The 27,835-nt window shown below is 46.1% G+C and overlaps 1 long non-coding RNA gene across 6 annotated transcripts in view; it reads right to left on the bottom strand.

Moving 5' to 3' along the window:
* The window catches only part of LOC147441190 (uncharacterized), a 50,972-nt gene that overhangs the window by 22,662 nt on the left and 475 nt on the right, over positions 1–27,835 (bottom strand). Inside the window, exon 2 of one of the 6 annotated variants that reach the window (XR_015184307.1) lies at positions 4,978–5,009. The exons of 2 other annotated variants lie outside the window; for them this stretch is intronic. This is a non-coding gene — a long non-coding RNA (uncharacterized LOC147441190). 3 more of the 6 variants (XR_015184308.1, XR_015184305.1, XR_015184306.1) reach the window with 3 other exon arrangements.

The raw sequence follows: 27,835 nt of genomic DNA, 5'->3' as shown, positions 1-27,835 counted from the left end.
GGGAGGCACAGCAAGGCAAAGCCAGTTTGTTGTCAAAGGATTGCTTCCAGGCGAGGAGCCCTAGAAGGAGTTGTTGCTGCACCGGCTTCAAGCTCGAGCCCCTCATGCAAGAGGCCCTTGGAGCCCTTCCATCAGGTGGATCTTTACAGAGATGCGCAAAGTTGGTCTGAGCAAGAAGTTGGAGGATCGGTTTGCTCCGAGCCTACTTCGATCTTGGGAGCAGCTAAGGAGTAGCCTGGAGTAGCACCAGCCCACTTGCACGAAGGAGCGCTTGACACAACCCCTTGTTTGGAACCCCATGGTTAGCACTCGGAGAGGCCACCTGGTTGGTTGTAGGCCTCATGTTTCTTGGGGTCCCATGGTAGAGGGCCCAACCCGCACTCTCAGCGATTAGCTTCAGTTTTCAGATTTGCCACAAGAGACACAGAGCATCCAGCCACGAGGCATGAGAGGGGTGCAAAGCATGAGCTAGGACATCACAGAGGCTTTACCAGCTGAGTGGCTCACCGCTCTAGAGACGGCATGTCACGTACAACCTTCACTTGCACCACGTGGACACGCTTCTGCCATAGTCTAGCATGAGTCTTAGCTTAGGACTGAGCCTAGCACCTTTGTGAGCCTCTAGCAGGACGTGCATGCCCATGTTGGTCACACTTGCATACCCTCTCTTGCATAAGAACATTCATTTCATCATGCAGGCATTTTACCGCGTGAACCACCTCTTATAAGTCATTTTATTGAAAGTGACTTTTGGAATTCTTTTTGTAAGTTTGTTGGAAAAGTAGTAGGGAAAATTGCTAAAGATCTATAAAAGAAACCCATTCGGCACGAAGGAGAAGCAGAAGAAGTAGGGACACAAGGAGGCAGGCAGCACCTCAACAGGAGCCTTAGCGTTTTCTCAAGAAGAAGAAGACCCAGATCAGCCTAGCGTTTCAGATTTCAGACAGCCCAGCGTTTTCAATTTTCAGCCTTGACGCCGTCGTCGTCGACACCATCGTCGTCATCGCCATCGTCATCGTCATCGTCGTCGAAGTCCCTATCTTGACAACGACACCATTGCCATCGTCATCGCAGATCCCTATCTTGACAACGACACCTTCGTCATCGTCATCGCAGTCCCGGACTTGACGACGACGACAACATCGTCTTCGTCACAGTCACCGTCGTCGTCGTCGTCAACATCATCGTCGTCGACATCATCGTCTTCGACATAGACCCCGTCGTTGACATCACCGTCTTCGACACAGATTCGTCGTCGACTTCACCGCCATCGACACATAACCGTCGTCGACTTCACCGTCTTCGACACAGTATCATCATCGACTTCATCGTCATCGACAAAGACCCTTAGTACCTCGTCATCGACTTCATCGTCTTCGACACAGACCTTGTCGTCGACCTCCTCGTCTTCGACCTAGAACCCGCAGTACACGTCGTCGACATCATCGTCTTACACATAGAACCTCAGTACCCCGATACCCAGCATCAATAGTGTCAGTATCCATTAGCTTGAGCATCTCAGCATTTAGTCATTGTATCAGCATTGTGCAAGACTAAAGAAAGTACTTGCTTTGGCAACAGAGCAAGGGGGCCCTTGAGGGTTGGGACCCGACATCTCTGTGTCGTCTCTTTTTTCTCTCTCGTCTCTCTTTCTTTCAGTTCAATTCAGTTCTTTCAAGAGAAGTAAAGTGTCCCTTGTGTTTGTGTGTGGAGTACTAGATCCGAGCAAATCCTTATTCTCTTCCTTGCACCTGACATTGGTATCAAAGCTCTATGCATGCTTTGGCTTCGCGAACTCAAGGGAGGAACCTAAAGAAGAACCCCAGAAGAATCAAGAACCATCAAGAACTTTAGTTGAACCAAAGAACCTCTCCCAGTTTTTTTTCTTGAAGAACTTTGAGTCCCAACCATGGACTTCCCAGATCCCATCTCCATTGCCATGTCTTTGAAGGAAGATCGACATCGAATACACGAAAACCCAAATCTTGAGTACCAAGATCTCCTAGCCTTTATGCGGATATGGAAGGAGTTGGAGACAGGCTCCCTAACCTCTTCTGCATTCGCATTCGCATGTAGCGTGCATCCATTTCCCTCGTCATTGAACCTTTGAAAAGGACTCCGGAACCAAACCTCAGTCCATCAGCATCGGTAATGTTTTCACCACAATAAATATTCAAGGACAACTCTTACTACAGCAGGCAGAGTCTGCACTATCTGGTATAGAGCCCAGGCTGATATTCGGCAATCGTAGTAAGGCTGGACAGTGACCCTTACACGGTGTTTGCATCGCCAACAGTACCCACAGCACCGGCAGTACCATTAGTCCCTGGTTTCGGAGGAATCTGCATTGGTTTGTGCATCCACAGAATCAGCAGTACAGAAACTTGAGAGAAGTTCCGCAATTGTGCCTCACTTTTAACGGGGGGGATGTCACGCGCGCACTTTACTTGCGCCACGCAGACACGCTTCTGCCATAGTCTAGCATGAGTCTTGGCTTAGGACTGAAATGACGACGCGCTGAAAACGCAGATGCTGAAATCTGTGTTTTCCAGGCTGAAACTGCAAACTTCGGTGGATCTGACCGTGCAGCAGGGATCTGCTGTGCAGGAAGGTGAGATCTGCGACGTTTGGAACTTCTACTGCGGGGTCTATGTGTTGAGTACTAGATCCGAGCAAATCCTTATTCTCTTCCGCTGCACCTAACACGGCAGCTCCCATATGGATGGGACCCTTCACGCGACTAGAGGTCATCATCGCAGTTCGAGCTTGCTGGAAGTCCACACCCCCCATGTTCTTTGAGATTCGGGGCGAGGGTCGCCTACACAGAGTCTCAGTAGAGGGTCCACAGGTTCCAGAGTGTTGTTTTCAGAGGATACGAGTAGTGGGCTTCTGTGGGAGGACTTGTGTCACAGATCCTGACCTAGCAAATCTTGAGACAAGCCACTTGTGGCTTTGGGCTTGGAAGAGCTACCCTCTGGCACAAGAGCAGTGAGACCCTGGAGAGTGGTTTTGGAGAGACCCTTTCTCTTCAGCCAATCACCCTGGGATCCCGTTCTTTTAGTACACTGTTCGACTGGGGCGACAGATACTCGCAGTACGGAGAGGCTCATCCTACTGCAGCACTTCATTGGCAAGAGGAGGGTCTCATAGCTGAGTTCTTGTTAGACTTTGGGAGCGCTTGTGGGACTCCAAAAACTCGAGGCAAGTAACTGTGTTCCAGTGGCTAGTTTCACACAGAGCTACAGCACTTGGGAGCTGGCTAGTACACAGTGGCTTTCCAGCAGCCTGTGCAGCTTGTGACCATCCCTTGGAGAGTCAACGTCACTCTCTGTGGGACTGTCCCACGGCATAGCAAGTTTAGCTTCAAGTTCTTCGATCGATGCTAGCTCTTTCCACAGGGCGATAGGTCCACCCTCATGAGCCCTGCTCTCCATTTTGAGTTAGCCTCCACCAGCAGAATGGTAGTGATCCAGGGGGGTCAACCTACACTTCAGCCTGCCACAGAGCTTACCCCCCAGGAGTGGTGCAATGAGAGAGAGGTGTGTTGGGAGCTCGTCTGTGGCCTGACACTCTAGTTCATTTGGCGGGCATGTTGCTTCCGCATCTTCGAGGCTCGCCATGTCCCACCGGTGGAGATTGTTTGTGACTTTTGGTTGGAGTTGATTCATACTTTCAGGGGTCAATTCGAGAGACTTCAAGGCAACTCTAACCGCATGCGGGAGCACAGAGAGGCTTTCTTGAGACTGTGGCGCCCAGGGCCTTTCTTCAACATGGTCCAAAGTGCACCCAAAAGGCCTATGTGGCTCTTTCCTCCTCCCATTTTGTGATTTACATATTTTGTTTACTCACTGGAAGAGTCTCCCCATGCTTTTGATGTAGCCGTCTCTAGTAGAGGTGATTTGTAGCCCAATGGACAGGTTTTATTAACTAATGGAAGGATCTTTTTCTCAAAAAAAAAAATCAAGGGCGATTACAATTCTTTCAAGAGGGGAGAATGTCACAAAGTGATTATGTGGCATGCCCAACTGGAAGAAAACTCGCCGCGTGGACAAAGAACTAAACCTTAAGGGACTTATAAGCATCGGCCATGGGGCCTAAAACCCTAAAAACCCAAAGCTTGAACTCTGAGGAGATTTTCCATAAAACGCACTCCATGCTGACATGGCTAATAGTACGGATGCTGACGTGGCAGATGTTGAACAGATTTTCCGCATGTTTAGTTGCTGATACCATGTGGTAGGCTGTATGGATTTCCACAAATCACGCTGGCAAGCTTTTGGCAGTTTCCAACACTAGATTTTGGGAGCAGTGCTTTTGAGAGAACTTCTTTTGGGGCTCTGCTTATAGGCAGGCCATTGTACTGTTTATAAAGAACCCAAGGGCCTCACTCTACAGAGCATCTGGACGCAGAGTCTAAGAGCAAAGAACCCTCGAGAGTTGTATTGTTGCGACTCATAATAATAATAAAGAAATACCGAAAGGGGGGCAAGTCTTTGGGGCCAGTGTGTCTGGGCACGAAACTCCGTCGTGCCGTCTCTCTCTCTCTCTCTCTCTCTCTCTCTCTCTCTCAGGTGGGGGGGTGGGTGTGTGCTAATAAAAAGAGGAGAATGGTATAACCTTTCTATCACCCAAGTGTGGTAGATTGGTTATGCCATTTCCCTCTTGAATATGAGGTCTTGAGTTCAACTCTCCTCGTCGGATAGATCTTTAAGGTCTCTTGGGGTAGTTTCCTACGACGTTAAAATACTTCTTCTTCTTCTCTCTCTCTCTCTCTCTCTCTCTCTCTCTCTCTCTCTCTCTCTCTCTCTCTCTCTCTCTCTCTACGTTCAGCGATTTTGCAGATTATGTTTGTGTGTTGCTATTGATTTCTCGCTAGGAGTGTCCAAGCCTGTAACAACCCAACCCCTGCACTCTCATGGAAGATATGGCACATTGTATCATTTTTTTCCAGCCCTGTTAATAAGAGTAGGATATCACCTTCTGGGTCACTTATTGAGTACTTCACCAGCCTGAAAAGGAAATAAGTGTGTATCAATACAATGTGAGCTAGCTATCCACAAGCACTTCTCACAAAAGCATTCCTTTTGTTACTTTATTATTGTCTCAAGCCACGCGCAATCCTCAAACCTAATCGCATAGCCAACCTCTTCACCAAGGCCACAACCAAATTTTTTAGCAACCTTCTTGACTATAGACATTGAGGAAACTCTTCAAGGTTGTGTGCAGTCAATCTTTCTTTTTGTCGTGTACCCTTGCTTCTACTACATATTGTGTAGCCTATGTTGTTTTCCTTGAACTAGTTTCTCTAATCACAACTAAAACCTGGTTCTCATTGACTACTCTTACCAGCTCATTTTTCAGCTTGTAACTGGGAAGAGTTTGTCTTTGTTCATGTATTGATAGCTTTGATTGCTGGCCAAATGTGAGTGCCTTACCAAACGCAGCCTTCTGCCACTCCGGCATGCACAGAGAGTCCTAGATCACGAACTTTCTAAGAGAGATGTTGCTCTCCTGTTTCTGGCATGGGATCTTCCCAAGGACAATTCCGATGCTTTGACATGGAATTAAGCAATAGTCCTTTGCTGTTGCTCTCACAACTCTCCCCTCTCTTTGGCTAAAGTAGATTGTGTCATTGTAGCTCACTGAACAAGATATCTAGTAGCTTCTCATATAAGGTATACTATATTAGTACATGCAGAAGGGGAGGGTCTCAAGCAAGTGCTGAAGCAAAGAATGTTATACAATGTGCTATTCATGTGTCAATATGTGCATTTACAACCTTCTACCTTTTTCCCCTGCCATATGCGTTCGTGCGCACGCACACGCACACACACACACATGTTCTACAAATACAATCAGATTGATCATTGATCTCTGCCTATGCTGGCTGCTGTTTTCGTATTTAGTGCATGTTTCAATGATTGTGTAGGGGTCACTATGCATGCACCTTGATTTGAGCATCCATCGCACGTTTTTATAGACTTAACGATGCAGCTTGAAATACATCTTGCATGCTTGATTTTCAAAGTAGAAGCTTAATTTCTTGACGTTTCCTACGTTTATTAGGTAACCAATGCTAAAAGCAAGCAACTAGTTGCAAGTCATGCATTTCTAAGTTTGATTTCCCGGTTAATCTTGGTAGACATATGTGGAAACACAGACATGAAACACATGAGGTACCCTCTACGCCAAAGTTTGCCAATTGAAGCAGTGTCTTGGGTAGTTGAACAACGCTCATTTAGCTTTACAAGTGGTGACATAGCTTAAACAAACCACCAAGATAATCGTAGAAACTCTTGTGGTAAGGGGTGGTTGGAGTATGTGTGTGTGTGTGTGTAGATCTTTGTGTACCTATAAGGCCTGTGGCCTTACGCAAGTCGTTGCCATCCTCTCCAGGAGTCTCTTGAAGCGCGTTGATTGCAAGCCCAACATGACTGTGGCAACAAAGCTATGGCCTGATTTAACCAGATGTGAAGGGAAGAAAGAGCGTTCTATAGACGCAATCAATAAAGCTCAAACCTTGAAGTCTTGTGGCCTTATGCAGTTCATCGACATGAGTAAGAGACTTCAAAATGAGATTGCTAGGAAGTGGCCCTTATAGATTGTTGTTGTGCTTGATAGTGCTTTGGTCGATATGTATGTAAAATGTGGTGCAGGCACACAAAATCTTGATGGCTGATTAATTAGTAAAATGAAACATTTTGTTTCGAAAACCCATCCTCTCCTAGACATCGTCTCTTGGAGCTAGTTGATCACAGATATGCCAAAACCCAATTGTACCGGAGATAGTGTGTTGTGCCTTCTATAGTGGATGCTCCTCAGTGCAATGTGCGTGAGATCTCACTCCATAGAATGCAAACACAGAAAACAATGAACAATAGAGCAACAACAGCACGATTCAGCAGTGAACCTGAACATGAACAGCATGAACATCGACTATCTCAAAGAAACCAGTACACACTCTGGCAAGGCAGCACACTCAACTCCAGCCCACATCTCATGGGTACAGTGGGGGTGTCGAGGCTCAACTATGCAAGGATGGTGCAAACATGCTATGTATAGCTCAAGATGGTAGACTCTAGACGACTGACCACACAAAGTACATGCTCCCTAAAGCCCAAAGCAGCTACGGGTATATATACAACCATAAAGAGCCACCAACGGCTCACAAATATCTAAGACTATCTCAAAATTGTGGTCGTGGTGGTCTGGCCCCGCGTCCGCTAGACCACCACCAATATGCCTGCCATGTGTCACTGTCCAGGCAAAAGTCCGTCCACTGTGGACTCAGCCCAACTGCAACTAACTGTCTGTCCAGTGCCTGCGACACAACAAATGATAGAAGTGACTTGGCAAGATGGTAGAGAGCGCAATGCCAGCCTGAATGAAGAAGACACACTCATGGCCCTGCAGGTAAAAGTACTCGTGGGAGGGACTACAACCCATGGATTATGGTGAAGGGTAGTAGCATTTAAAAATGGAGCCATTTACCAACGGCAGGGGAACACCTTCCAAAGTTATTGCCCCCTGTAGTAGAATTTCCTATAACTATGAATGGTCCTTGCCAAGCTGGGACCAACTTCTTTGCTTTTTTTTTATATCGAGCTTGATAAAGTAGCACCAATGAGTCACATAATTTTTGGCTTTCGGAGATGGCAATCATGCCACGCCTTGCGACAAAGCTGCTTTGCTTCAAGAGCCCAAGAAGCCAAACGGAGGCTCTCTTCCAATAGGAAGAGACGAGAGACAGAGGCAGACTTCAAACCCCCATTGGCACGCAAACTGCCTACTCGAAGAGATCCTGAGTTGAATTCGAACGAGGAGCATCCAACCAAAAGGCTAACTCAAATGGGGTGTGATTGGTTGTGGCTTTGAAAGAAGTTCGGTAACCCCAAAGGCTGCCGTGGATAGCTTGAGCCCAAGACGCTGGATGGAGATGACATGCTTTCCGTAGAAGGGCTATCACAACCTTGTTGGTACTCTCGGCTTGCCCATTTGCTCTAGGGTAATAGGCACAAGACCTACGATGAAAAATCTTGTAGTTGGTCACCAAGGTTGAAATCATCTCATTAACAAAGTTACTGCCAGTGATCTCCAGGGGACATCCAAACCTGCACAAAATATTTTCATACAAAAACTTGGCTACAGTATTGCCAGTGCAATCAGTTGTCGCCAGTACCTCTGCCCACTTGGTTGCATAATCTGTAGCCACCAGCAGATACTTCCGGTTACCTGGTTGGGTCGGGGGAGCAATTGGACCTACAAAATCCATACCCATCTTTCAAAGGCCAACCATGCCATAGAGACCTGCAGAGGACGATTGCTTGCTTGTTTTAGGTCCACAGCGCTAACACACATCACAAACTTTCACATAAGCAATTGCATCCCAAAAAACATAGAGCCACCATAGACCACTCTGTAGAATCTTATGGGCAGTGATATGACTACGGTAATGACCACCAATGGGAACACTGTGGACATCCTCCAGAATATGCTCAGCTTCATGAGGAGAGACACCGCCTCAAAACACCATCTGGTCCTCACTTGTAGAGCTGGCCTCCAATTAGAGCAAATGGCCTAGACTTTAACAACGGTCTTCTCCTCTTCAGTGAAGAGGCATTCTCTGGGTATAGGCCAGTAGATAGCAAATGCAAGACATCGTCGTACCATTCAAGAGTGGTATCCACCTTAAAGAAACTGCTATCTGGCAAGTCATCCGCAACTCCTGTTGATCCTTTACCTCTGTGAATGCAAGAGAGGTGGTCGGCAAGGACATGATGTTTGCCAGGTCAGAGTACCACTTCAAAATCAAACTCTTTAAATAAGAGTAGCCACCGCCCTACTCGACCTGCAACTTGCGGCTTATTAAGCAGAAAGCACAGGGCATGGTGATCAATAATAATTGTGAAGTGGACCTCTAATAAATAGTGACGAAACTTTTGTAGAGCATACAGAATAGCCAAACCTTCCCTTTCTGTGGTGCTATACTTGCGCTCTGCTTGGGTGAGCAAGCGACTTGCATAGTGAATAGGACGATCCAGGTTGTACTCCTTACTAGGCTGAGTCCGCACAGCACCCACAACCAATTGACTGGCATCCGTGTGTACATGAAAAGGGAGAGACCAATCAGGGGCAACTAAAGTAGGTGCTTCAGTGAGGTGTCTTTTGAAGTATGCAAATGCTTCAGCCTCTGGTTTTAGCCATTGGAAGAGTACAGTAGCACTGGTGAGTCGGGTCAATGATTGAGCGACCTGTGCATACATGCATATAAACTTGCGATGATAGCCTGTGTGGCCTACAAAGCTCTGAACACCTTTTGGGTTGATGGGAGGAGGTAACTTAAAGATGGCTACCATCTTCTCAGGGTCAAGCGCTAAACCTTTAGCAGACAAGTGTACCTTCAGCGACGAAAAAATGACATTTGTTCGGATTGAGCTTCAGATGTGCCTCTCGGCACCTAAGGAAGACGATAGAGAGCTAAGCGATGTGCTTCTCTAGATTCTCCACTGGGGTTGAGCATTGAGCACCCGTGAAGGTTGAAAAATCTTCCATGAAGATGCAAAGATGATCCATAAGCAAAGGACAAAAGATGAGATATACTGTGCAATTGAAGGAAAGCGGAGCATTTTTCAATCAAAAGACATTCTAGTGTAGATGAAAATACCCTAGGGAGTCACAAAAGCCGTTTTCATCTGATCGCCTGGATAGATGCCCAACTGATTGTATCCACTGAACCTATCCGTGAAACTGTACAATACATATCCTGCTACATCTTTGAGCACACGCACAGTGAAGGATGTGGAAAAACCGTCTGGGATAGTTACCTTGTTCAGAGCGCAGTATTCGATGCACACACGGATTTTATTGGATTGCTTCTTAGGCGCTCACCATGGGTGATAACCACTCAGAGTGCTCCACAGGTACAATGATCCCTGCTTCTTGCATTTTTTCTAGCTCGGACTTGACAGCTTCTGCATACTTTGGGTTGAGCTTGTAAGCTCGGCCTCTTACCGGCTTAGCCCCTTCAATCAGAGGGATAGTATGGACACCCAATTCTGGGGAGATCCCTTCCAAATCTTTGTAGGACCAAGCAAAAACATCTTTAAAAGAGTGCACGAAAGAGACTACCTGAGCGAGTAGCGCAATGCTCCCATAGCCAAGCGGCTAAGAGGATGTGAAGAGGGTTGTCAAGGTCACCCAGGTTGACTTCTTTGACCGGGTCAAGAGGTGTTGTTGGGGAGGGTGCCTCAGACGATGAAGAGTGAGCTACCTCTTGGAGCTTCGAGACATCATGGGTTGGTGTCTGATCGATTGGAAACTCCGCATACTCTTCTTGTAACCATCCTGGTGGAAGCTCCTCAAAGGGTAAGTCTTCAAATACAACAGAGTGCTTTTGAGTGGGTGGGGCGTCAAACCTAGGGGAGTTTAAGGAAAGAGGTGGGACGTTGGCAAACTCCTGCAAAGGAGATTTCTTTCCCCTTCTATAATGTGTTATAGGTTCACCAAGGCAAACGACTTCCATCAGAAGGGCAATTGAAGCATGATCATCAAGGACTGGCACACTTTCTTCTGGATGACTTGGGTCACTGGTTTCAACCTGAGGATCCGAGAAAGAGGGTGTATCCACAGGCAAGGCTTGAATAGAGACGACATAGCATGGCATCGATGTGGTAGCTTCCAACCAGCTGTAAGTCTTTGTCAGACCCGTTAGGTGGGATAGGCTGCTCTAGGTCGGTGTTGGACTGTACTGACAAAGAGCTTTGATGAACTACTGGATCCATGCCTCCTTTGAGTCGAACTGATTGCATGGGGGAGCCAGGAGTATGTATCCACATGGCGTCATGTCCCCAATCATGAAGTGCCTTAGTGTGCCGCTGCCATGGTCTACCAATAAGCAAAGGAAATCCTCTCTCCACCTGGGGAAGACTCACCACCACAAAATTCAAGCTAAAGGTGAAGTCTTGTACCTTCAGAGGCACCTTGTCTACTATGCCCACTGGATAGACTATCCTCTAGTCGGCCAATGTAACAGTCAATGCAGCAGGGCAGATAGGCTGCAGACCTAAAGCCAACATAGTGAACTTGGCATCAAATTTGATCCCAGATCCACCATCGACTATGACCCTTGAGAATTGGTGCCCAAGAATAGATACAGTGAGACGAGGACTTTTGTAATCTGTGAGGAGAGCTGTTGGATAGGAAATCATGTAAGACTTTGAGGGCTATACCGGGAGGTGTCCGCCACTAGGCCCTTCTCCCGGGTACAAAGACTGAATGACTGAGAGAGTGTCACTTCTGAGGTTTGCATCGAGACGGAGCATTCAAGATGGCTTCTGCTGTGGGCTTGGCTTCTTCTATCTGGGCTTTGTCTGGAACTTTGACCTGTCGCAAGTCAGCCACTTCTTCCAAGAAGGCTCCATCAATGTCAGATAGCATGGAGGTTGGCCTGCTCTTAGCACCAATGAAGGGCTCGCCAATTGAATCAGGTAGGCCAGGTTGTGGAAGTGAAGATGGACGAAATGGACCTATTGGCAAGTTGAGACCAAGAGCTGCTCTTTGCGTCCGAGTGAGGACGCCAGCAAGCTTCCCCACTTGTTGTGGCCCAACCGCATGAGTAGCAGGTGATGGCTGAGGGATTTTGTTCATTGCGATCATATTGATCTTCGGGAATGTGAATTCTTGTTGGTTCTGAGTTGAGCCGGAAGATGAGGATACCCTTTGCTTCGGACAATCCTTACTGTAGTGGTCCTTAGACTCCGAGCAATGACGGCAAAGAGGAGACCCTTCAAGTAAAGGACGTTTGCTTTGGTAATGCCCATATTCTCCACATTTGTAGCATAAGATAGGCCGATTTGATGGACGAAATGGGGGACGAGGTGGTCTCTATTCCTGTTGCATGGAGGTGAAGGCTGAAGTGTAGAAGCTCTGAGGGGCTGAGGAAGCATGAGGATGATAAAAATTTTGAGAGACTTTGTTGTATTTTCCGCAATCCCTTGATATAGTAGCAATCCTTGTCTTCATGTCCAGACTTTTCGCATTAGTGGCAATAAGCGCGAGGGGGGCAGTCATGTGGAGGGTGTTCTGGAGAGCCGCATGAACTACACCATACCATAGCCTTAGGCTCCTGCTGAGACCTAAGCTCTTCTAGCTCTCTCTTGATTTGATCCAAAGCCTCGTGATGTGGGAGCTTCTCCTGTAAGAGAGATTGATTTCTCCTCCTGAAGAGCATGTTGTAGCTTTAGGGCTTCAAGTTCCCACGTAAAGAAGTCAAGGGGTCAGATGGAAATTCCAAGAGTACGGAGGCAGTCTCAACCTGAGAAGAGTCGGTAAACAGCTTTCTTGCCCCCTCTATCCTAGTAGCAACAGCAACAAACTCCTCAAGGTTGGCGTCAGGTCGGAGATTCTCTTTGAGTTTTTTCTGAGAAGTCTTTGGAAGAGCCTTTTCTACCCATTTCTTGACCATAAACTCACCTAGTTGTTGAGGAATCTTGGCGGCCAAAGACTTTGTTCGGGTCATTAGTTCTGCAAAAGTCTCTTTGGGTTGAAGCATCAGGTTGGCCAACTCATCCAAAACCTTTTCCCTGAAGTCCCCTGGTTGGAAGGCTTCACAGAATTGTTGTCCTAATGTGGCCCAAGTAGTAAAGTGGTTTTCAGCAAACTGATTATACCACTTGTCTGCTAAGCCATCCACGGTAAATGGGAAGAGTACTAAGTAGGCATCTTCTCGGTTGAGGCCACGACCTCTGTAGAGAGACGAACCTCCGGGCATGGTCGTCGGCATCCTCTATGGAGAGACCCTAGAAAATCCAAAACTTAATATTCACCTTATAGCTAGAACGCTTGTGAGCTCCTCCATGGCTGTCTGTGCAAGAGCCTGTTGCACTGGAGCTTGTTGTAAGACAGAGGATGAGAAGTTTATTGATGGGGCTGACAGGGGAGAGGTAGGGATAATGGGGTTGGTGGACTTCAGCTTGGCACAAAGGGTTGACGCTTCATGTCACCTGTGGTTGTACTTCAAAGGACTGAGTAGCAGGCTTTGTCGCTCTTTTGATTGCCTTGTATATGTGTCATACAATAACCAAAAGCCCACCCAAGCTTTGGACACGAAAACCTTTAACTTATTGCACCTTGGTACAGTCTCCACTAGACCAGGTAGCTTGGACACGAGGACCTTTAACTTACTGCACAATGGTCCAGTCTCCACTAGACCACGGCGAGTGACTAGACCTGCTTGCTAGACCTGGACGAGAGAGGACTAGACCCTGTTGAGAGACTACTAGACTAGGACGAGAGACTAGACAAGCAGGTATAGACGAGCAGGTTGAAAACTAAGCAAGTCGAGGGAAAACAAGACGAGACCAAGTTGAGGCACGCCCAAACCTGTGCAAACAAACCGAGTGATACAGGGAGCTGAAACGAGGTAGCTCCTCGACTCAACTTTTGACGGAGTGAGACTTCAGTTGAGGTCCCACCGGCGTGCCAAAAATGAGAGCACTTGTAGCGGAGATAGTGTGTCGTGCCCTCCATAATGGGTGATCCTCAGTGCAATGTGCCTGAGATCTCACTCAACAGAATGCAAACACAGAAAACAATGAACAACACAGCAACAACTACACGACTCAGCAGTGAACCAACCTAAACATGAACAGCATGAACATCGACTATCTCAAAGAAACCAATAGACTCTGGCATTGCAGCACACTCAACTCAAGCCCAGATCTCATGGGTACAGTGGGGGTGTCGAGGCTCAACTGTGCAGGGATGGTGCAGACATGCTGTGTATAACTCAAGATGGTAGACTCTAGACGACCGACCACACAAAGTACATGCTCCCTAAAGCGCAGCTACGGATATATACAACCATAAAGAGCCACCAACGGCTCACAAATATCTAAGACTATCTCAAAACTGTAGTCATGGTGGTTTGACCCCACGTCGGCTAGACCACCACCCGTATACCTGCCACATGTCACTGTCCAGGCAAAAGTCCGTCCAGTGTGGACTCAGTCCACCAACTGCAACTAATTGTTTGTCCAGTGCCTGCGACATTGTAGCCCTGCTACACCAGCATGGCTATCATGTGGCAAGGAAGCTCTAGGTTGTTTAAGAAGATGCAATGGGAAGGCCTTTCTCCAAATGCAATCTCCTCGCCATCCCAAGCCGGTTGTCGTGCATGTTGCACTTCGTCGTCCTGCTCTCTTTATTTGTTTGTCTCTCTACTGCAAAGCTTAATTGTCTACTCGCCAACACCGAGCTTACTTAGGCTAGTTGTCATGCAAGCTCTATTTTGCCATCTTGTGCTTTACGAACTACCTTATCGTTCCTCCTATTGCGTTCAGAGATATTGAATTTGCTGCTAGAGAAAGGTATAAAGGAAAATTGTGCAAAGTGTTTGTTCATACTAATATTTCAAAGAAATATTTGAATCTAACCCTTCATTTGTTTCCCAGATATAGTGGATGCTACCAGTGACACAATAATAAGACATCTAGAGTTTCATGAACCAGTGTAAGTACTCTTGCAAAAGTTTGCACTCATATCAAGAATCAATATACTCGCTTCCAACATTGAAAGCCCGAAACCTAGCTCCTAATCGTAAGAGTTTCCGCGCTAACAAAGAGGAGGGCGCATTTTTCAGGAATTATTTTAATAGGGGAGAATAGTGCCACCTCTCTTTGCGCACTCGTCTAACATTCATGTGTGGGGTGTGTTCGATCTATAATCACTTGTAGCGAAGAATGTGCACAAAATGATGTCTAGTTGAAAATGTGTGCAGGAAGCAACATCATTTTTTCTTCATCTTTGTCCACAAGAAGAAAGGACAACTACAAAGGGTGAACGTTTTGGACAAAGTGATTTGTGGTCTTTGTGCACACTTATAATTCATTTGTAAGTGCCTCCTCTTCCGTCTCTAGTCATATTCCATAGCTCCCATTAATGAAGTGCTCATATGAATGATGATATTTGTTAGGTGCACTGGAATGAATGTTTGCGATTTGCTCAAGATGAGTGCTCCGAACTGTGCTCAAGGTTCCTTTTGTTCTTATGGAAGGGAGAGCCTTCCGCTCTTAATGAGAGAATGCTATGATCACAAACAAAGTGAATGGACATTGTGCGTGCAAGTGTATGAGACTGAGAGATAGAGAGAGAAGAGAGATACGACACCAGAGACATTGTAAAACCCTCCTCCGAAGGCTCCACTCTCGTCGGCGAGAGTAGTCTACTTATGATTGCACAAACTGGTACAAACGGTATGCATGTGACTGATGCAAGTCTAGGCTATGTTGACGACGACGATGGGGATGATGAGGCCGACACTAGGGCTGAAATCTGCAATCTTTCTACTGCTGTCCAAAAACACTATGGGCTGAAATCTGCAACCTAGCCAAAAACGCTGATTTTCTGTGGGTCCTTGTCACTGAAATTTTGCAAGTTTAGGGCTGAAAACTGAGGTTCTTCAAGGCTGAAAACTGATGGTCCTTCCGGGCTGAATCTGCAACTATTTCATTGCTGAAAATCCCTGCTGAATACTGCCAAAAACGCTAGGTTCATGAGGAGCAAAAACGCTAGGCTGAAGAGGAACAAAAACGCTAGCTCCTGTGGTCTTCTGGCGATAGCAAACTAATGCAAAACGCTATGATCTGGAACCTGCTTGCGGGAGGATCTGATGCCAAAAACGCCAATGCTGAGGCTTTGCTTGGGCGATGATGCTTGATGCAAAACGTTGGGGATGCTTGTGGATGGCGAGGGGTTCTTTGCTTGGAGGGAAACCACCAAGGTCCTGTTGAGAAGTTGCCTGCTGAGCTTGGCTCCTGTTGCCTCTTCTGCCATTTAGTGTTAACTTTGGTTTGCTTATATATTTTCTTACGCAAATTGCCCTACCTACTCTTGTTGGAATGTCACTTAAATTAATAAGTGAAAAATGCCAAAAATACGTAAAATAGGCTAAATGCATAAGGAAATTCCCCTGATGGAATCTAATGGATTCTGATGGGAATACTGATGATCATGCTGTGTGCAACCACAGGATATGCATCTATACTAAGTGACTGGGCATGCACGGTCTACGAATAGACTCACAAAAATGCCAGATCACTTCTAAATCTAGACTGACTGGACTGACTGAACCCTTGTCGTGTTGTAGCTTGTCCACGGACACATAGGGTTGGATGTGTCACGTGACATCCCCTCCTTTTCAAAGTGAGGTACTGGTACCGAATTTTATGGTGTCGAGGGAGATCGCCAATAGCATCCGGAATCCTGGAAGGGACTCTTCGCCGGCCCACTTTGATGTGTGGGTCGTCCGGTACTTGAACTTCATAAAGGTCTGCAACGCTTGCTTCTTTGGGCCGCGCTGAAAGCGACACAAAAGTCTTATGTGCCTCCTTCGATGCTTCAATTTCGCCTGGAGTCGTGCTTCTCTTTTTTCAAGAATCTCCATGGGTGAAAATTCCTGAAACCATTTCCAACACAAAACCATGAACATACCTATTCCATGTAAAGTGACTGGAAAAAATCTTGTCTTCTCTAAAGACTGTGTATGCAATGTAGATGAACATAGAGACGGAGTGACAAACCGTTCACCAAACATATGCAAATAATGAGATCGAATCTTTCTCTTTTGATCTAGAGCAATCAACTGTGGCAATTCACAACGGACATGAGCATGCTTGGTGCTCATACTTTCATGTGCTCTTTCGCGTACTGTGTCACGCCAAGGAAGAGACATAGAATGTGACTTCCTTACATACATACTTTTCAGCTTTTCATGAAAAATCCACATACATTCGTGCTCATTCATGAGTGAAACGTGCTCAACGTACAATATGTCATGCCTATGAAAAGGGATCACATAAAGACGCTCACTAAAATACAGGAAACGATCACGAATGAAACACTAGAACAATGCGTGCGTATCAATCATACCAACACATAATACTTCCTGTGAGGGTTCTTTGGACCTAAGCTCGAGAGCCAAGATCGGCTCTTCCTGAATGATCGAATCGTCCTGTGGGGGTTCTTTGGACCTCGACTCGAAAGCCAAGAACGATTCTTCGTGATTGATCGAATCTACAACAAGGTTAGCTTCGCTAGAAAAAGCATCCACTAACACATCCTTCTTGTGAACAACCACATCTTCTTCATGCAAATCATCATGCTAGTGAGAAATCACATCTTGATCATGCAAATCATCATGCTTGTCAGTGTCATCCAAATCATCATGCTTATCATTGGCATGCAAATCATCATGCTCATCCTTATCATCCAAATCATCATGCAAATCATTGTCATTCAATTCATCATGCTCATCATTCAAATCATCATGCTTGTCATAATCATGCAAATCCTGTGTGTCATGCTTTGAAGAAGAAGAGACTGAGAGAGTCTCCGTCTCCTGAATCTCTTGCATCGGTGCCGGCACTTGAGAAAAGAGTCGCAAGAACTCTTGCATGTGTCGGTCGCGCTGTTCTTGTCTTGCCTTTCTTTCTGCTTCTCTTTCTGCATGTCTGCGTTTCATTTCTTCCATTCTTGCTGCATTTCTTGCTTCGCGTTCTAAATTCCTTTCCATAAACATCAGCTCCAACTCCTCCATAGGAGTTAGTGCAATCCTTGTCGTAGATGGGGGAGGGGGAGGGTCGGAAAAACCTCCTGGTGGGGAAAATTCTTCTTCGCCTCTCTCATGCTCATCACCTCCAAGCGAAGTATCCATTCCGCTTCGAGTGATAACCATTCTGAAGTCGTGGGTTCTTGTGGGCTCTTGGGTTCTTAAGTTCACGAGGAACTTAGGTTCTTGCGGGTCTTGGGTTCTTGAGGTTCTTGAGGTTTTCTTTCGCTTGCAAACCACGTTTGAGAAGGATCTTCTCTTCACCCGAGTTCTACTCCTTTCTGCGGGCGCACCCCTTCGCAGACTTGCGCTCACAACAAGGTTGCTTTTTCCCACCTCACGTCGATTGCCCGGCCGCTAAGTATACGGTCCGCTCTCAATGAGAGAAAAGAGACACAAGGGGAGGCTGGACAAGCCCTTCTTTCTTGGAATTCCTGTCACTCTTCAAACACACAATTAGGAATCGACACGCCCAAGCGAACTTGGGTTCGTGCAACCGCAACAAGCAAAAAAAATTCTTTTGATTCTTGTGGTTCTTTCCTTGAGTTATACAAAACACTGCCAAAGCTCTAATACCAATGTTAGGTGCAGCGGAATGAATATTTGCGCTTTGCTCAAGATGAGTGCTCCGAACTGTGCTCAAGGTTTCTTTTGTTCTTATGGAAGTGAGAGCCTTCCATTCTTAATGAGAGAATGCTATGATCACAAACAAAGTGGATGGACATTGTGCCTGCAAGTGTATGAGACTGAAAGATAGAGAGAGAAGAGAGATACGACACTAGAGACGTTGTAAAACCCTCCTCCGAAGGCCCCACTCTCGTCGGCGAGAGTGGTCTACTTATGATTGCACAAACTGGTACAAACGGTATGCATGTGATTGATGCAAGTCTAGGCTATGTTGACGACGACGACGGAGATGACGAGGCCGACACTATAGCTGAAATCTGCAATCTTTCTACTGCTATCCAAAATCGCTATGGGCTGAAATCTGCGACTAAGCCAAAAATGCTGATTTTGGGGCTGTTTTCTGTGGGTCCTTGTCGCTGAAATTCTGCAGGTTTAGAGCTGAAAATTGAGGTTCTTTAAGGCTGAAAACTGATGGTCCTTCCGGGCTGAATCTGCTACTCTTCAAGGGCTGAATCTGCAACTATTTCATTGCTGAAAATCGCTGCTAAATACTGCCAAAAACGCTAGGTTCATGAGGAGCAAAAACGCTAGGCTGAAGGGGAACAAAAACGCTAGCTCCTGTGGTCTTCTGGCGATGGCAAACTGATGCAAAACACTAGGATCTGGAACCTGCTTACGGGAGGATCTGATGCCAAAAACGCCAATGCTAAGGCTTTGCTTGGGCGATGATGCTTGATGCAAAACGCTAGGGATGCTTGTGGATGGCAAGGGGTTCTTTGCTTGGAGGGAAACCACCAAGGTCCTATTGAGAAGTTGCCTGTTGAGCTTGGCTCCTGTTGCCTCTTCTGCCATTTAGTGCTAACTTTGGTTTGCTTATATATTTTCTTACCCAAATTGCCCTACCTACTTTTGTTGGAAAGTCACTTAAATTAATAAGTGAAAAATGCCAAAAATAGGTAAAATAGGCTAAATGCACCGGGAAATTCCCCTGATGGAATCTGATGGATTCTTATGGGAATATTGATGATCATGTTGTGTGCAACCACACGATATGCATCTATACTAAGTGATTGGGCATGCACGGTTTACGAATAGACTCACAAAAGTGCCAGATCACTTCTAAATCTAGACTGACTGGACTGACTGAACCCTTGTCGTGTTGTAGCTTGTCCACGGACACATAGGGTTGGATGTGTCACGTGACAATATTATCGTTTCCTAAAAATACAAAAGTGTTTCTGTCACGTGACACATCCAACCCTATGTGTCTGTGGACAAGCTACTTGATAACAAGGGTTCCGTCAGTCCAGTCAGTCTAGATTAGAAGTGTTCTGGCACTTTTGTGACTGTTCGCAGACCGTGCATGCCCAAACACTTAGTGTAGATGCATATCCTCTGGTTGCACACAGCATGATCATAAGCATTCCCATCAAAATCCATCAGAATCCTTCAAGGGAATTTTCCAGTGCATTTAGCCTAGTCTAGATTAGAAGTGTTCTGGCACTTTTGTGACTGTTCGCAGACCGTGCATGCCCAAACACTTAGTGTAGATGCATATCCTCTGGTTGCACACAGCATGATCATAAGCATTCCCATCAAAATCCATCAGAATCCTTCAAGGGAATTTTCCAGTGCATTTAGCCGTCAGTCCAGTCAGTCTAGATTAGAAGTGTTCTGGCACTTTTGTGACTGTTCGCAGACCGTGCATGCCCAAACACTTAGTGTAGATGCATATCCTCTGGTTGCACACAGCATGATCATAAGCATTCCCATCAAAATCCATCAGAATCCTTCAAGGGAATTTTCCAGTGCATTTAGCCTATTTTACCCAGTTTTGACATTTTTCACTTATTAATTTAAGTGACTTTTGTTGGAAAGTAGGTAGGGCAAATTGGGTAAGATGATATATAAGCAAACCAAGGTTAGCACTATTTGGCAGATGAGCAAGGAGAACACAGGCCTTCGGCGATAGGTTCCCCCTCTCTCTCAGCAAGACTCCCTCACCTTGGGCGATTTCCCTCAAGCAGACTCCCTAGCGTTTTTCATCCTCATTGCCTAGCTTCCCTCAACTTGGCGTTTTCAGCAGATCATCACCGCCGGGCCATCACAAGACCTAGTGTTTCCAGCAGAACAACCATCGCCAAGCTTCATCCAGCCTAGCGTTTTTCATCCAGGTATTGTCTGCTGCAGATTTCAGCATTTGGCGATTTTCAGCAGGTGATTTTCAGCCCCACAGTAGGAGAAGATTTTCAGCCATAAAGACCAGCAAAATCAGCGTTTTCAGCAGTAGCAGATTTCAGCCTTGAGCATTTTTGGACGGCAAATGAGTTGCTTCAGTTTTCAGCCCTAGCGTCGGCCTCGTCACCCCCGTCGACGACACCAACCTAGCCTAGACTTGCATCAGTTTCATGCACGCACTTTGTACCAGTTTGTGCAATCAATCGTAGACCACTCTCGCCAACGAGAGTGGGGCCTTCGGAGAAGGGTTTTACAACGTCTCTGGTGTCGTATTCTCTTCTCTCTCTATCTCTCAGTCTCATACACTTGCACGCACAGTGTCCACTCACTTTGTTCGTGATCATTGCACTCTCTCATTACAGACGAAAGGCTCTCCCTTCCATAAGAACCAAAAGGAACCTTGAGCACATTATGGAGCACTCATCTCGAGAAAGAACAACATTCATTCCGCTGCACTTTACATTGGGATCAGAGCTTTGGCAGTGTTCAGTATCACTCAAGGAAAGAACCACAAGAATCCCAAGAATTTTTTTGCTTGTTGCGGTCGCACGAACCCAAGTTCGCTTGGGCGTGTCGATTCCTAATCGTGTTTTTGAAGAGTGACAGGAATCCGAGGAAAGAAGGGCTTGTCCAGCCTCCCCTTGTGGCTCTTTTCACTCATTGAGAGCGGACCGTGCACTTAGCGGCCAGCCAATCGACGTGAGGTGGGAAAAAGCAACCTCGGTGTGAGCGCAGGGCCGCCAAGGGGTGCACCCGCGGAAAAGAGTAGAACTCGGGTGAAGAGAAGATCCTTCTCAAACGCAGATTGCAAGCGAAAGAAAACCCTCAAGAACCTCAAGACCCTCAAGAACCCAAGTTCCTCGTGAACTTAAGAACCAAAGATCATAGTGCATGGTCATCACCCGAAGCGGAATGGATACTTCGCATACAGGTGATGAGCATGAGAGAGGCGACGAAGAATTTTCCGCACCACGAGATTTTTCCGACCTTGCCCCTTCCCTATCTACGCCACGAATTGTACCAAATCCTATGGAGGCAATGGTCAAGACAATGATGGACATGATGGCCAAACAAGAAGTGACTCGCATTGCCTTCGAACGCGAGCACGACGAACGAAAAGAAAGAAAAGCACAAAGAAAGGAGGAAGCTAAAGCAAGACGAGCGGCCTTGGAAGCCGATCGAGAGGCTCAAACAGCGGCCTTGGAGGCCGAGCATGAGGCTCAAAGAGAACTCCGCACTCAAGAATTGGTTCGACAAGTACCTGCCTCGAAGTCTGAACGAGCCAAAGAGGTTGGTAGCTCCTCAAGTGGCACAAGCAGGGATGCAGACTCCAATAATCCAGTCACAGAGAAGTTTACTTTCAGTAAGTATGACGGTAAGATGGATGCTACACTTATTCATTCTTGGTTGCATCAATTTAATGCTTATTTTGCGACAACTAAGAAGACAGGGAATAGCAAGGTTTTGACGACAGCTATGTACCTTGCCGGTGATGCCATCAATTGGTACCACGCATGGCAAGAGGCACAGTTAGCCGCGCACCTAGAGGAAGCCGACGAACTCACGCCCCTTTCCTTCAATTGGGCTGATTTCCAAGACAAGCTCAAGGCGCGGTTTATGCCACCTCAGTACCTCGCACGAATGGTAAGAACGGTAAGAATGGTAACTCTTCTAGCCCTTCTTCCTCTAATTCCTCGGAAAAGCACTCTAACAACGAATCTAAGGGTAAAGCTAAAGCACCTGCAAAACTTAAGCTAACCCCCGATGAAAAAGCTGCACAAGGAATTATAAGAGGATACACTACGGCCGAAGAACAAGTGTTTTATGCTAAGGAAGGTAGATGTTAACAATGTCACGTCAAGGGTCACATTAAGAAGGCTTGTCCTCAGACAGCCCCACCTAAAGAACCAAAGGCACCCACAGCAACCACAAGCACTATAGTGAACCAAGCTGAATCTTCTCATAACTCTGACACACACATTGACGAGTCTCCCATGAAGTGTTATGGTCATGTAAAGGGTTAGCATTTTATTATATTGTTTGATCCAGGTGGTATCATGATGTGATTGAGAAGTCTCTCTCTTGTTGAGAGAGCCCGCTTAGAGGTTAGTCAGAAATCTCCTCTAGAGGTTTCTGGCTTCGCTCCTGGTATGGACTCTCTCATCACGAAAGAGTGCCTTGATGTGATGTTTACCGTTCAACAAGCTGATTTCCGTCGGAAATTTCTTGTGTCTCCTCTCTTAGGATGTGATATGATTTTGGACATAAAATGGTTTCGTGAGCTTAACCCTCTCATTGATTGGGAGGCTGACACTCTCACTTTGCATGCCAAAACTGACTCCCCCCTCATCATTCGTGCTGAGGAGGGCTTGCATTCTTTGCCTCTCATCTCTCATGTGCAGGTAAAGCGTGAATTACGAGGAGCACAAGCGGCATTTATCTATGCTACTCAAATTTTCCAGAGCATTCACGCTCCAGCTAAGTATTCAGATTTGTTTACGAAGTTTAAACATTTCTTTTTGCAGGATGATCTTCCACCTCGTCTCCCACCCGAGCGATCGGAGGACCATCGCATCGAGCTTATGGAGGGGGCACAGCCTGTCAGTAAGGCTCCCTATCGTTTGAACAAGACATAGGAGGAAGAGTTAGAGCGACAACTCACGGAGTTGGTGGCTAGAGGATTCATACATCCTAGTGTAAGTCCTTTTGCTGCTCCTATTTTGTTTGTTCGCAAGAAGGATGGTTCGTCTCGTTTGTGTATTGATTACAGAGCATTAAACAAGATGACCGTCAAGAACAAGTTTCCGATACCTCGCATTGAGTATATCCTACATAGGCTCAATGGGGCAAAGGTTTTCAACAAGGTCGATCTCAAGAGTGGATACCATCAGGTAAGGGTATTCAAAGGCGATATCTTCTAGATCGCTTTTCGCACCGAGCGAGGGCAATGGGAGTATATTGTTATGCCTTTTGGATTGACAGGTGCCGTGGGTACATTTAATCGTCTCATAGTAGGTCCAGTGTGACATAAAAACGCGTTTCATGCAGATGAAACCCCGAAACTCCGAAACCTATGAAACGTTTTGCCGGAACGCATGAAACGGACAGGCATTTTATACGAAACATTTAAAATTGGGGCTTTTTTTCTAGAAACCCAACGCTGCCCGTAGCGAAGTGCGTATTGCTGCCGCTTGCGAATTCCGACTCCAGCAAAATTATCGAACGCAAATTGAGGGACGATTCCGGACGAATTGGATGCGCGCTGCAGCTTGCGTGTGACATATAGAAAGTGTGATTCATGAAACTAGTTGTGTGATTCATGAAACTAGCTGTGTTCTAACTTTCATCAATACTGAACATCTCTTTGATCGTGCTCGCTTAAAGTCGCTTCTAAGCAGTGAGCACGTCTCTCTCTCTCTCTCTCTCTCTCTCTCTCTCTCTCTCTCTCTCTCTCTCTTTTTCTTGTGGACATTAAAGTCTAGAGTCGTGTGCTACATTGTATACATATTTATCATATTTTATTAATATATAATTTAATGTCGTTTATGAAACCTGTTTCATGTTTTTGACGCTATGAAACGAAACGTTTCAAAACCTCGAAACCCCGAAACCACGAAACGTTTCACGTCACACTGTAGGTCGTTTCAGCGATATGGTCGGTGTATGTGTGTTCATCTTTTTAGATAATATTCTCATTTTTTCTGCATCATGGGAACAATATGAAAGAGATGTCGAAAGGGTACTAACCCGTTTGGATGAGTGTCAGTTGTACATTGCAGCTAAGAAGTCTGAATTTTTTCTTACTGAAGTCACTTATCTGGGTTATATCATTTCTGCAGAAGATGTCAAGCTAGATCCCGCGAAGGTGGAACAGGTTTGTAATTGGGATTTGCCCAAAACTGCATATGATGTGCGTTCTTTTCTTGGTTTATGTCAAGCATATAGTTCGCACATAGAGAATTTTGCACGCATTGCTGCACCTATGACTGATGTTTTGAAAGGGGTAAAGACTCGCCGTCAGCGCGTAGACTTGCCCGAGGCAGCCATTGAAGCTTTCGCAGCTCTCAAGGTTGCGGTGACAGAAGCACCGTGTCTTATCGTTGCCTCTTGGGATCATCCCTTTGAGGTATGTACTATGGATGGATGCGAGCAATGTCGCCATAGGCACTGTGCTTCAGCAGCATGGTCGTCTTGTAGCTTTCCTTAGCCAGAAGCTCAATAGTGCGAAAAAAAATTATTCAGTTTATGATAAAGAACTTTTGTCTGTCATTCACTCTCTTGCGCATTGGAAGCATTTTCTTTATGGTAGAGAGTTTACAGTTCCCACAGATCATCAAGCCCTTAAGTGGCTCCAATCTATGCCTAGTGCACATTGGAGTGATCGCCAAGCACGGTGGTCACAATTTTTTGAGCAATTTGGAGGTTTGATTGAGTATGTGCTTGGAAAAGCTAACCCTCTTGCAGATGCGTTGAGTCGCAAAGGACAGATTTTGGCTCTTGAGTCAAGATCCACATTTTCTATTCAGGGTGAGTCTTTTGACAGCATGAAGAATCAGTATGCGGATTCCGAATTTGGTAAGCATTGGTTGCAGGCTCTTGCTTCCCAAGGGCCAAGCAACTATCTCATTCGTGATGGTTTGTTGTATTTTCGTCAACGTTTATGTGTGTTGCCCTCTCTCAGGCCAACCATATTGCATGATGTACATGATTCTCTCATGGGTGAGCATAGGGGAATGAACACCACTTTGGAAAAAATTGAAAGATTCTTTTATTGGCCTAAAATGCGAAAAGATGTGTTTCATTATATCACACAGTGCACTATATGTCAAAAAGTAAAAGCTCCTCGGGGTAAGCAGCAAGGCCTCTTGCTTCCGTTGCCTATTCCCGATGGACCTTTTCAAGATATTTCTATGGATTTTGTGACTAACCTACCACCAAGTTTGCATTCAAGGAACACTCAATGTTTGACAATTATTGACCGTTTCAGCAAGTTTTGCATGTTGATTTCTTGTAAACGCACAGTCACGGCACAAGATGTAGCACGGTTGTTCATTAAGCATTGGTACCCCCTTTGTGGTTTGCCAAAATCAATTGTTTCAAATAGGGATGTTAAGTCTGCAGCAGATTTCAGAATTTGGCGATTTTCAGTAGGTGATTTTCAGCCCCTTTCCATAGCCAATTCAACCCCACAGTAGCAGCAGATTTTCAGCCATAAAGACCAGCAAAATCAGCGTTTTCAGCAGTAGAAGATTTTAGCCTTGAGCGTTTTTGGAGAGCAGATAAGTTGCTTCAGTTTTCAGCCCTAGCGTCGGCCTCGTCACCCCCGTCGACGACACCGACCTAGCCTAGCTTACATCAGTTTCATGCATACACTTTGTACCAGTTTGTGCAATCAATCGTAGACCACTCTCGCCGACGAGAGTCGGGCCTTCGGAGGAGGGTTTTACAACGTCTCTGGTGTCGTATTCTCTTCTCTCTCTATCTCTCAGTCTCATACACTTGCACGCACACTGTCCACTCACTTTGTTCGTGATCATTGCACTCTCTCATTAAAGACGGAAGGCTCTCCCTTCCATAAGAACCAAAAGGAACCTTGAGCACATTATGGAGCACTCATCTTGAGAAAGAACAACATTCATTGCGCTGCACTTTACAGTTTCACATACGAGACTTTGTTTTCATGAAAAGCAGATTTTCAATAGTTGTTTCCCTATCTCACACACATATGTTGGCTCATTGGTTCGTACCTGCATGCTTTATTTCTACGCATACATTAAAGGTTGAAACATTGAAAACCAACTCTCAATGCTCAAGTGTTGAGCCACAAGTAGATATATTACTCCATATAGTAAGGGTTTTTCAAAATAGAATGTCGAATTAAAACTGCTCTCTCTCTCTCTCTCTCTCTCTCTCTCTCTCTCTCTCTCTCAATTATTCGGCACAAAGTTTGTTGGAGTTCAAGCCCAATCGGGCAGCAACATTGTCCTCCGCCCAAAAACTAAGGGGCGCGAATTATTCGTCACACCTCTCCAGATCACGCTCTCTGAAGCTTATATGATGTACACAAATACATGAATTAACATCAATCAATTAACTATCTACTGCGTCTCTCTCTCTCTCTCTCTCTCTCTCTCTCTCTCTCTCTCTCTCTCTCTGTGTGTGTGTGTGTGTGTGTGTGTGTGTGTGTGTGTGTGTGTGTGTGTGTGTGTGTGTGTGTGTTCGTCTCTCTATGTGTGTGCGCTGGTCTCTGTGTGTAGGCAGCAACCATGGCGCCCTCACCGTAAATTTCAGCATGGCATCAGAGCCTCCTTCCTGGTAGCCTAATGGACCCATGCCACCCTTCCCTCTTGAAGCCTCATGCCGATTCCAGAACCCATGGGGCGGCTGCTAGCTTTCCCAATTCTTTCGGAGTCAGAGCCCTCGCCAGCAAATTACGAGCATCATGCGACCCTTTTCTCTTGGTGCATAGAGTACTTCTTCGGAGTTCAAGGAGGTGTTGAACAGCAGCATGAAAGCTTGCGGGGACAACAAATTGCCCAACATAGCGTAGGCCTCGAGGAGCCCAAAAGAAGTGCTTATGACATGTAGCATGAAAGCGCAAGGAAAGATGCTGACAGGGTGGACATGGATGCACCCATCATGAATATCTCTCTAGCATGCCAAGATGAAAAGGAGGAAGAAGATGATCGACTGCTTCTTGATACAGTAACTTTTATTTGCTCATTACCTGCAAGTCCTGTCAATACTCACATTTGCTTGCTTGATTTTCAAGAAGCGTATACAAGCATTCCCATGCTCGACGAAAAGAAAGATGAAGACGCTCGTGCATTTCTCTCCTTGAGGAGGGGAAATTCATACAAGTACCTTCAAGTTCAAGAAATGCATGCAAAGCCAACTATGAAGATGAAGACGCCGCGTATGAAACAACAAGCGCGTATGTCAAGGAAGAAGTCAGCACTACGAGGCCATCTTCAATCAAAGCATGTCATTGATTCCGGATAGAAAGCTCGTCATCAAATTTTGTATCATTTACCTATGCACCACACGTGTCGCAAGGCATACAAAAAAAACGCACTGTTGAAGTTGTAGATAAGCACAGTGTCAAATAAAATCCGGCTCTCTCTCTCATGCCGCGATTGCGCTTGAGGGGGGCCGTCGGAGTTCATGGCCAATCAGGCAAGAACATTGTCCACCGCCCAGAAACTAAGGGGCACGAATCATTCGTCTCTCTCTCTCTCTCTCTCTCTCTCTCTCTCTCTCTCTCTGTGCGCGCGCGCGCTGGTCTCTGCATGTAGGGCAGCAGCCATGGCACCCTCACCCTAAATTTCAGCAAAATTCAAATATGTGTGAGAGAGAGAGAGAGAC

The sequence above is a fragment of the Adiantum capillus-veneris genome, chromosome 15, assembly GCF_014529385.1.
Source record: "Adiantum capillus-veneris isolate H3 chromosome 15, ASM1452938v2, whole genome shotgun sequence".
Taxonomy (NCBI): Eukaryota; Viridiplantae; Streptophyta; class Polypodiopsida; order Polypodiales; family Pteridaceae; genus Adiantum; species Adiantum capillus-veneris.
This window is presented reverse-complemented; position numbering and strand designations above follow the sequence as displayed.